The sequence below is a fragment of the Numenius arquata genome, chromosome 2 (genome assembly GCF_964106895.1).
Source record: "Numenius arquata chromosome 2, bNumArq3.hap1.1, whole genome shotgun sequence".
Taxonomy (NCBI): Eukaryota; Metazoa; Chordata; class Aves; order Charadriiformes; family Scolopacidae; genus Numenius; species Numenius arquata.
Window position 1 is genome coordinate 107,967,153 of NC_133577.1, and position 8,204 is coordinate 107,975,356.

Genomic DNA, 8,204 nt, shown 5'->3' on the forward strand with positions numbered 1-8,204 from the left:
CCTTCTTGAAGTTAAGGACTTCTTAACAGGGCAGCAGTAGGATAAAAAAAGTCCAAGATCTATAGGGGATCACAAATATGCATGATGCACCAGGGAAGGTTTAGACGGGGTGTTAAGAAGCATTTCTTTACTGTGAGGCTGGTCAAACACTGGAACAGGCTTCCCTGAGAGGTGGTTGATGTCCCAAGCCTGTCAGCGTTTCAGAGACATTTGGACAATGTCCTTAACAACATGCTTTAACTTTTGGTCAGCTCTGAATCAGTCAGGCAGTTGGACTAGGTGATCACTGTAGGTCCCTGCCAACTGAAATCTTCTCCTCTCCTCTCCTCTCCTCTCCTCTCCTCTCCTCTCCTCTCCTCTCCTCTCCTCTCCTCTCCTCTCCTCTCCTCTCCTCTCCTCTGTCTGAGTAAGGGACAGAATGGCAGCTCTAAGTGTCAAAAACAGACAGAAAAAGAATCCTTCATGGAGAACAATGATCAGTTGGTCACCACATCCTCTGGTGCTAGCTGAGATGTGTCTAATTTATGTGAGAAAAATTTAGATTATATATCAAGTATTAGAATCTGTATTATACAACTTTCTGTAATGTGTTATCCAACATCTACATTGTTGAATGATTTAGTAGCTGAACTTGGCATTTATCTGAATGCAGATCTCCTTTCTCAGTAGCTATTAATTTCTAGCTGGAGTAGTACCATCTGAAGTTAATAGCAGCATTATCACCTCCAAATGCTAATATGTTAACCAAATTCAAACCATTTCATTATTTTACCACACTTTTTTCATTTGCAAGTATTGTTAATACAATTTTATTACTGTCTTGGCTATAATCAAAATTACAAAAAAAAAATATTTCCCCTTTGAATTTGTAGTAATAAGTAGCTACAAAAACGTTTTGCTATTTCTATGCTTTAAGGTCTTAGTAGCCACAGAAAAAAAGCATGAAAAAAGCCCAAACCAATTCTTCATTCCAATCAATCTTTAGCTATTGTCACAATTAAGGAAGAAGCCAATATAATGCTGACGATGAATTGCTTGGTCCTGCTGAGATGCATCATTTTATCCTACGGGAGCACTTATCTTGGGAAACAGTTCCGTTTAATTTGCAACCATAATCAAGTGATGTGGTTTTATTTATGTAGGAAAAGTGTATGAATTTTATTTACAAATGGATTTCAGCGGGAAGTAGCTCACAACCTTGGGTAATCACACTGAAAGGGCTTACACCTATTCTTAAGAGTAAAATGAGTAGGATTTTCTATAGCTCTGATCCACTGCGAAATAGCTCAAAACTTCCATTAATGCTGTCTATCACCACTTTCTCAAAAGGTTTTAAACTTTTGTTTGCTTTGCTAACCTAAAAAACACTCACAATTTTGCTGAGATCCTACACAATATGGTAGCTAACAGTAATTAGTACTACTGATTTCCTTTAATATTTTTTACTTTTCTGCTAACCTTATTTACTTGTCAGGAAAACACTCCAGTGGTTTTAAATCAGAGGTACCTTGATATTTTTCAGATGCGGATGAGGAAGAAGAACCAAGATGTGTTTAGGGGAGAATCATTCTGGAGGTTACTGCAGAAGCTGAATCAGGTTGAGGACACCTCCCTGGACTGCAAGCTGCATGTAGTGGTATCCACTGTCAGAAGACCATCTCCAGAGCTCTCCCCAGAGATATGCTCCCAGGTGAAAGAACAGGATAAAGTCCATGGGGAGAGGCTGGAATAGGGTCCAGTTAACATTTAGCTAACTTGGGTTGTGACACAGTTTGAGGGAGAGTTATAGGCAAGAGACCTGTTTGGCTGGACCAAGATCAGCTGTCCACTCCTGTGCTTTACTACCTTTGAAGGGGAATCAAAGCAGACAGGAGTTTCCATCTCCCATTGGCTAAGAGGGTGCTTAGATTTCATGTGATTTAGGCCCATCATAGCTGTGTAGCAGAAGCAGAAAATTCCCATGCTCGTGGCAACTTCATATAATAGCCTTCATTGATCTTGTCAGCACCATGTGTAGCACAATCTATTTCCATGTGGTCTGCAAAATCAACCTGGAAGTCCAATACAACTTGAGAGTGTGGGGGTAAGTGGCTGCAGGAAGGCAGTGGAAGTTTGGCTCTGATTATAAGGCTTTAGTCATAATCCACTATCATATGAAGGATGCTCCACACCTGAGAATTTCAAGAGTGGTGTTCAAAAAGTTACCACTTGTGAGAGATTGCCTAAGCCACAAATCCTAGAATAGCTACACTGAAAATATTCAGTGCAACCAGGAAAGGGTTAATGGCTTATTGGAATTGAAGAATTGTTCTTAATGGGTGCAAAACTCCATCTGCTTTCACAGTGTGAACAGGGAAAATTATGGTACTATCTATGCCATCCATTTCCTTCTCCTCTGACGCATTATAATAGCATCTAAAGAAAGAACTAGCCAGCACATGGTTTTCTATATTATGCAAACCGAACTTTTCAAATCCATGAAGGATGTCAGCAAAAGTTGTCAGCATTGTACACGGATCATTACCGGTTCTGAAAGGTGAGACTCAGAAATGCAGATTGTAGGTTAGCTTTGTTTTCTCTCTCTCCCCCTCCATCACTTCCTTTCCTTCTCCCTTGCTCCCTCACCCTTCTCATTTCTTTTCTCTTTTTCTTTTCTTCCTTTTTTTTTCCTTCATGATAAGAAGCAGAGTTTTACAAGACAACATAAAGTCTGATAAAGGACAATTGTTCAGAGAAATCACCTAGGAGAACAGAAAATGCTTTTGCCGTTTGTTATGTATTCAGCAAGTGCTACAATAAACAAGAGACTTTTATTCTGTTTGCTTCGGCTGAGTCAAATAGTAAAAACTATCAAATGTTTGTGGCTTAGTTACACACGTCTGGAATGCTTATGTTGTGTAGCTTTAGTGCATACATTTATGTTTGCTTTGCTAGCTACACTCATGATGTGCACAGATGAAGATGGATATCGTATAGCATGAATTACAATGTTCGGGGTGAAGAACAGCTTATCTCAGTGGTGCTCTGTGTACTGTAAAGGCTGAGCCTCTCACCCTGATAAATCTCAGTGAATCTCGTGTTAAAATCCACTTATAACAAAAAGATTTTGTTTTATTTTTAGTTAAAAAAATGCCTGTCCTGAAAGCCCAAATTTTGTATTTTATCGTAGACTTTGAACAACTTCTTTTTCCATGCTTACTTACCCAAAGGCCTATATTAAAAGAAAAATCTTCAAATCTGACTGTCTGCTTAGTCCTGGAAATATTAAATTACTCTTTCAAACTGTTCAGATTGATTCCTACTTTAAGCACCTCTGAATGTCATTGTGCCTATGTCTCTCTGTGGGGTGTGGGACCATGATCCAACTGCAGCAAGACATTCTCACCCTCAGCTGCCCAGGGTGAAGGTCTCTCCTTGCCTTGAAGGGGTACCAGTGAGAGAGGGCAAAAGTGTGACTGTCCCAATTGCCAGACCCAGACTTTCCCCTCACAGCTGATTGCCCATGCTATGGGCTTGTAGCTATGCTTTCAGGGCTCATGAATTTGTCTGTTGGCTACATGGAGTCTGTCAGGAGGAGAATGCATCTTATGCCTGGTAACATTGGGGTCTCTTTTGGGATATAAAAACTGTGGGTTCAAATCAGTCAGCATTTGAGGAGGGATCACAAAAGTTTTCATGCTTCCCATGATCATAGAGGATGCTGCAGGATGGAAACAGAAATCTGTAAGTGAAGGAAGCAGGTTGCACAAAAATGCCCTTGGATTGCTGCCTGAGAACAGAGTTTGGGGCACATTCTTTTCATTAGCATTTTATTTTGGTTGGCTTGGGTGTATCAGCTTGGGTTCTTTAGCCCTCATGTGGTAATTATTTTTTCCCCATATCTTATACAGGGGTTTTGGGTTAGCAATCTAAAGCCTGCTCTTGGAGCCTGACACCCAAGTTTCCACATTTACCACAACTGAATGCAGCAGAACCTGAAGCTCTTCATCGAAGGATGGTCAAATGAAATGCTTGGAAGTGACTCTTCCAGTTGCCTTTGTGGGCCTGCTCTAGCACCCTTTCCTAAAATGATTTTTCCTGACTTCAAGGGACACTGATTCAAGTACCAACCACTCAGGTACTGGTTTGCACAGGCATATGCACTGCTTTCAGATTTTCTAATGAAGCACCAAGCAGTTAGAGTGTGATATATTTTTTCTGCTTGTAGAGGAACTTAGCAGAGAGCAGAATTCCTACTTTCTCCATTTAGAATGCTTTTAAAAGTTGACTTTTTTGATATCTAGTAGGTTTAAATTATTCTCAGCAGGTACTCTTCTCTGCCATGTTTATCAGATAAACATGTTGAGATATTATAACAATACAAAAGGTTTAAGAAATCTCAGGCACTTTTATTGACAGATGACTTTTCTTTGCAGACCACAATTTTAGCTCTTGTTAATTTATCACTAAATACATGTTGGACATTACACCATTTGGGAAATATTTATTTTTAAATTAGTAGAACAGCATTGTAAAGGAAAGTTGTACAGAAATTGAACATTGTGCAGGTAAAGTAACATACAACAGCTTCTGAACACACAAGGCAAAAATATTAAGGAATAACACTGACAAAGACTTCATTCATTGTTAAAAAAACATAAATCATCAAATCAGTTTTGCAGAGACAATGAACTAAGCTGGTAACTGGAGTTATGATTTATCACTAATAGCTGCAAAGCAAACTGAGATCTGTGCAGACCTTTCCCCTGGGGAATATCCTCAGCCTTGGGAGCTCTGGGGCAGCAAGGTGTCACCATCAGGGCAGCTGGCATCCTCCTGTGGGCTGCCAATGGCAGGGTGGGAAAGGGGGCCAGCAACAGGCATCTGTGCATCTTAAGGGGTCACTGGAAGCCTTCTGGTCCTGCCAGCAACTGCACATAACATACAATAGTCTTTCAATTGTTGTAATTAATATGCAAACCAGGTGGTGTCTACACCTAGTCAAAAAGTTGTAAGATTCAGGGTATAAGGCTTTGTTTTTTTTGCTACACTCTTCCTAAGCTGCTGTGCTGCATCGCTCCCCAACGAGCCCTCGGGCTATAGGCTGGTTGGCTTTAAACAAGCAAGAGTCTTGCAGTAAACAAACACAGATATTTCATTTTAGAAGTACATAGAGGATTTACACTGCAAGATTGATCTGACTATCTGATTGTAGTAATAGAACAGTTAAGAAGCTTTTCCCAGGGTTCACTTGTTTTGTGGTTTCTGGTAATCTAAAAGCACATCTTCCAAAAGCAAAGTGAAAGTATATTAAATATAGCATGGTCACAGAAAAGGAGAACAATGACCTGGCACATCTCCCCTAATGAAATACAGGGCATAAGATCCATTTAATTCAGCAGGAATGACACTACAAATAAATAGTAAGTCATAAATATTACTGAGGTACTAATACAGTAGACTAATTAGACTTGGCTGAGACAAAGAAAAAAAAGCACTATTTTATATAAAAATTACACATAAAGAAATTTACAAATAGTTAATGCAGTCATCATATATTAATCAACTCTTAAAATAATTACAGACGCATTTCCACCATTCATCACATTACTCACAAACTCTGGACAAAGCAATGACTATAATAGCAACATATGAAAAGCACTTTTTCTGCTGGAAGCCAGCACGGTGCTCAGTGCCAGCAGTCAGAGCCAAAACCACCCATCGGGTACCCAGAGAGCCAACCATTTTGAAATTCTTTTTCCTCCATTTCAACACTCTCAGGTGAGAAAGTTCTAGCAATATTAGTCTCTGCAGTGCAGAGTTGTTCATTTTGACTTAAAAGGTTCTTAAAAGCTTTAAAAATAAGTTAGAAATAACAATAACTCAGCTCAAAGATTGTGTCTGACCTATTCTTTAAACTTTTAGCAAAACAAGAGAAAAAAAATCCTGAAGAAACCCTACATTCCTACTACTACCAACTCCTTTATTCATGACTGGCTTACTTACAGGATACAGTCTCTCAAAAAACTCATACTTGATTGTTTCATTTTTGTTACTAATTGTCACATTATGACAGTTAAGATACTGGTCACTGACAGTAAGTTTATTTATAATTCTGCATTTCATTTTCATAACTTATAAATGCACATGGCCCAACAGATGATTAACTAACTTTCTTTACAAATCCCTCCCTTCTCTCTCTGCATAGTATCCACTGCATACACAGATTGTAGTGAAAATAGTTTCTAAAAGTGCGTCTTAAACAATTTGAATCTTCTTTCTTATTTACTAAGGTACTTTGTCACACTGTCTGTCCTGAAAAAATAGTCTAGGGAATTTCTGTGGTCTGCATTATGTGAGGGTTCAGATACAATGGGCCTTTCTTATCATATTACCTATGATCCTATGAATAAACCAAAAAGTAGAGCAAATGAACAGCTGAAAATGATTGGGCACAAACCGAGCTTCAGCTTACACTGAAAACCGTATCACTTAACTGCAGCTGACAACTTCCAAAGAGTTCTCTTAAATGGTGCAAAATGATTATTTTCTTCCATGAAGATATGCAACTTGAGGAGAGAATACAGGTGTCAAAGCATGATTTTACAGAGCAGTGCATTCATGGATGTCTGCAGACCTCGATGTCGTGTTCAAGGCTGAGGTTACACCAGCCAATTCCATATCATGAACATTAATAAAACTGGGGGACAGCTCATAAGCAGTCAGCAAATTTCCTCTGGCTGAAAAACAGTTGCCACATGGTTATAATACTTTATACTTTGCAGGGCAGGCCAGTGGAGATCGAAAACATCATGTCCATTAGGAGTCATGAATGTAAGGCCACAGAGAGGACTGTGCCCCTTTTTCATATTTTATTAAAAAAAAAAAAACAAACCCAAACAGTTTTACACCTAGAAAAAAATCTATACCAAATAAAAGGAAGGAAAAATTAGTCTATTCCACTAAAATGAGTATATATTTGTTCATATATTTAAAGACAAAACATTTCACCACAAGGACAGCAAAGCACTGGAGAACATTACCCAGGGAAGATGTGCAGTCTACGTCTTGGAGATTTTCAAGAAGTGACTAGACAAACCCCTGAGCAACCTGGTCTGCATTCAGTGCTAACCTTGCTGTGATCAAGAGGTTGGATGAGACAGTCTTCTGAAATCCCTTCCACTTGAAATATTCTATGATTCACTGTTTCCAGCACTCTTGAATGATTGGGAAATGACTGACAGAGCTGGAAAAGCGATACCTGGGAACCTTAAAGTAAGAACACTCTTTTAGCTGGTTCTCCTCTCCATGTCTGCAGGGCCAAAAGCCTACATAAACCACGAGCTACTTGTTTCTGTGTTGCACATTCTTCTTGGAAGACACGGTATAATACAGTCCAAGACCTATGTCTTGGGTTAGCTACTTGCATAAGCATTTCCCTCTGGTACCTGATGAGTTAGAGGCTTCATTTGGCCAGGTGTTGCATTTCTGTAATCATAATCATTACTGCAGGGGATCAGTTAACATTACTTGTGTAGTGGCAGCTCCTGATTGGCCTGGTCATGGACATCGCCTGACTGCCAAGCACCGTATAAAAAATACAAAAAAAGAAAAAGAAAAGGGAGGTAGCCATCCTAAAGAGATAGCAGCAGCCTTCAGGATGAAAAGCGTGGTGGCATGTACAGATAACAATTATTTACAAAAAACCTTCATCATTAAGAAAAAGTGCTTCTTTAATAACTCATTGCAGCTGAATCTGCAAGCGGTAGCTAATGGAAGAAAACTGCATATACAACAAACCCATATACTGTGTTCTGGCACTATAAAAGTCATGACTGGCATCTCTAAATACGCAGTATCAAAAATAGATGTAAACCATCTAATCAAAAAGCAAAAGAGCTTTGTTGTTGTTGTTGTTGTTTGGAAAAGTGGATAAATTACAGTAAAAGACAGATTAAGGTTTACAACCATCACAGAGGCGCCCCAGGGGATGACCCAAGCTAGATACATGCAGCTTTGGTTCTAACGATTAACTAAACGCTCTTTACAAATTGTCACTAGTCTTCCCAACAGATGAAAAGAACAAACCTGTAGTCCTCACAGTGAAAAACATGTAACAACCATATAAAACATCATTATCTGAATAGATCTTTGAACTTCAAGCTGCCGTTCTGACTACATTGCCCTGTCTTGCATTTCCAACATTAACACAGTCTAGAACTCTT